This window comes from Herpailurus yagouaroundi, unplaced genomic scaffold (genome assembly GCF_014898765.1).
Source record: "Herpailurus yagouaroundi ecotype Mexico unplaced genomic scaffold, PumYag 139, whole genome shotgun sequence".
In the NCBI taxonomy this organism is placed as follows: Eukaryota; Metazoa; Chordata; class Mammalia; order Carnivora; family Felidae; genus Herpailurus; species Herpailurus yagouaroundi.
Window position 1 is genome coordinate 8,085,566 of NW_024412394.1, and position 3,388 is coordinate 8,088,953.

General features: G+C 56.1%; 1 long non-coding RNA gene across 1 annotated transcript; it reads left to right on the forward strand.

Moving 5' to 3' along the window:
- LOC121029097 (uncharacterized) lies at positions 1–1,067 on the forward strand. Its single transcript, XR_005789582.1, has 2 exons — positions 1–67; positions 733–1,067. It is a non-coding gene; the product is annotated as an uncharacterized LOC121029097 (long non-coding RNA).
- The last annotated feature ends 2,321 nt before the right edge of the window (positions 1,068–3,388 follow it).

The following is a 3,388-nucleotide window of genomic DNA, read 5'->3' on the forward strand; positions in this document are numbered from 1 at the left end:
CAGTGGCAAGGTGACGTTTGAGCAGACCTCTGAAGAGGCAAGGGAAGGAGCCACGTGAACATCTCGGGTAAGAGTGTCCCAGGTGGAGGGACAGCAAGTGCAAAGGCCCTGAGGCAGGAGTGTGCTTAGCTGGCTGGGTCCAGAGTACAGGGAGCAAGGGAGAGAATAATGGGAGGCAAGTGAGAGGAGGGAAGGGCTATGATAGGGTCAGGCTTTTTATTCCCAGTGCAGGGGGACGCCATGGAGGGATTCTGAGCAGAGGGGAGACATGGGACCCGAAGGAAAGCAGCGGAGGTGGGGGGAAGTGGTCGGATTCTGGGTGCATTTTGAAATTAGAGCCGACCTGATTTCCTAAAAGTTGGGTGTGGGTGTGAGAGAGAGCCGTCAAGCCTGACTCCGGTTTTTTTGACCAAAGTGACTGGAAGGATAGAGCTGCCTTTGCGGACGACGAGGGATGAGTGTAAAGGAGCAGGTTTGGGGCAGATCAGGAACTTGCTTTTGAACCCACTGAGTTCCAAGTGGCTGCTCTCGGGACCACGATGAGTCACGTTGGAGACTGAGGCAGTAAGGGCGATCAGGAAAGATCCTGTCCTTATGTAAAATTGTAGTAGCTTGTTCAGCGTGGATTTTTTTTGGCACTCGTTTTGATTTTTTCAGATAGGACCTCAAAATATTATTTATCTTGATTACTGAGGTTTGGGGCCCCCACTTAAGTCTTGTATCCTCGTCTAGGTCCTGCCTGGTTCAGATATCCGCGCGGAATGCAGGGGTTGGGCCAGCCTCCCTCGATTCCCAGACACTCTCCGTCCACAGTGAGCAAGAGGTCCCCCGAGGGGAATCTGTGGCAGGAATGTGACCTCAAGGGTGGCCGCATGCAGCCAGGAGGTGGTCCCGAATGGAGAACGTGGCCAGGGCAGGCACGGAGAAGAGTTGGTTCTGATGTGTGGCTGGCTGACCTAGAAGCAGCCAGAAGGGTGTGAGTCCATCAACTCACCGCGCCCCACCCGGGGCCCCAGTGATGGATGGCATCTGTCTTCTGCTTTATTAAACTCACGCCGCTCAGTTCAGCCCTGGATTTGCAAACGGCTTAATAAGCATTTGGAAGGGATCGGGGGAGGGAGGCCGGGATTTCAGGGGGTTACCAACCCAGACAGGAAACAGGCTTGCGCCCAGAGTGGGCCCCAGGAGGGAGTCAGGTGTCCGGGTGGGCGACTGGGGGGAGTGTTTGGTTTCACAGAAGGCACTTGGGAGCCCCAGAGGAGGGGGGCCACGGGCCTTTGGTGCCACCCCTCCCCCAGCACAGTTGTTACCACACATTAGGAGTTCACAGCACCCAGAGGGGTTTTCTGGGCACTTTGAGAGGGCAAGGGGTTGCAGGAACTGACCAAGGACGGGGGAGGGGAAGAGGCGGTCCTTGTCCTCCACAAGTTCCCAGCTGCAGGGGACAGTGGGATACACAGCACTGACGCCTCCCCGCCCTCCACACACACACACACACTTCCTTCCCACTTGTGAACTTCTACAAACTCCATAGCATGTGCCATGGTTTGGAACCTTCTGTACAACCCTGGCATGGGCCCCGAGTGTGGGTACCCGGTGCCGCTTCTCTCCTGAACGAGGCCGGAAGCCCCCAGGGGAAAAGAGGGGTCCTCTAAAGCCATCTTCTGTCTGCACGGGCAGCTTGGGCCCCCCTGACTCAGTGACGTGCAGAAGCCAGTTCACACTGGCTTGCCAGAGCAGACCGCGGGCGGGCATCTCTTCCGAGCCCCGCCTGGTGAAGGCGCCTTGGTAGCTTGGAGTGAGCCATTGCGGGGGTGCTTTTTACACCAGGGAAACTGGTGAGTGCTTTTTTTTTTTTTTTTTTTCCTCTTGGAGATCCAACTGTTGAACACATACCTGCCTACCTCCGCCCTCAGCCAGAACCACAAGCCCCTTCGGAGATATAAAAATGATCCCTTCTTCCTGAAAAGGTTGCGCACCTCCTTCTGAACCGTGGCAACTGGGACTGTGTCTCTTCTTAATAAGGACAGTACCCGCGGTGGTTAAGTCTCAAGTGTCTGGGCTCAGATCGTGGCTCCACCACTGAATAGTTGGTGATTTACCATGTTCTTCCGTTAGATCTTGGAGGGGTTGTTCTGAGATTTCCAGGAGGTGACTTGAAAGGTGCTTTGGACCGGGGCCTGTGCCCGGTAAGTAACCAATAGCTGTTAGTCCTTGCTGTGGGTCTTTGGTGACACTAAATACCTTGCCCTACCCTGAGCCTCACAATCACCCTTGATGGAACTACGACTGTTATCCCCATTCCCGTAGATGGAGAAAGTGAGGCGAAGGTGCGTTCATCCCTTCCTGAAGTCACGTAGTGACCGAGCGGGGGTCTGAACCCAGGGCTGTCATGTCTCACAGCCCTGCTGTCTCACTACTCACTACTGTGCCACCGGACCTATCCAACATGGCAAACACAGGGCTGGGGATTTTAATCACGGAGGAAGTGGCCCTCGGTTTTCCCCCGTCTCCTTCTTGCCAGCGGCAGAAGTGACGGACCCCCCTCCTGTACCACCCCAAGAAGCCGCCTCCTCAGAGCGCTGTCCCCCAGCACATCACCTCCACACCTGCTCCTCCAACCCCCAGTCGCTCCAGAGGCTGGGAGCTGCCTTATCCAGGAACCTCCCACTTCCTCTCTGGCATTTCCTGCCTACCTCTCTTCCAACTCACTACCTTTGTCTCTGGGCCGGTTTCCCCGCCTGCCTCTCTCTCTCTCTCTCTCTCTCTCTCTCTCTCTCTCCTCCCCCTGCCCAAACTCCCTCTCCACCCTAGTCCTCCCAAGCTATAGAAACCAGGTCGAGAGCTGCCTGGCTCAGCAAGGGGCCAAGGCCAGGGCCCTCAGCCCCGGCCCCAGGGAGGTCAAGGGCCCAGCAGCTTTCCCGCAGCGTCCCTTCCAAGTGTCCTTTTATTTATTTTTTTCTTGCTTGCCAGTTTTAACCATCTCTTCTTCCTTTTCCTCCCTCTTTTCGTTTCTTCTCCTCACCCTTGTTTGTGTCTTTGGTATCTCTGTCTTTATATCCTCCGTCCCTCCGTCTCTCTCTGCTTTTGTCTCTCTCTGGGTCCGCCTGGTGCCAAGTGTGTATGTGCATGGTTCTCTCTTTGTTTTTTTGTGGATGTCTGTGGGTCTGTCTGTCTGTCTGCCTGTCTCTCCTCCCCCTGTCTCTCCCTTTTCCCAACATCCTGGAGTGGGGGGGGGGAGGGGCGGCTCCCCATGTCTCAGAGTCTCTAACTCTACCTCAGTGCCTTTCCTGCTCTGTGTGTGTCTCTGTGTCCGTGTGTCTGTCTGCCTCTGACTCTGCCTGTGTGTCTTCAGGGCTGCCTCACCCCCCCCCCCCCCCCCCCCCCC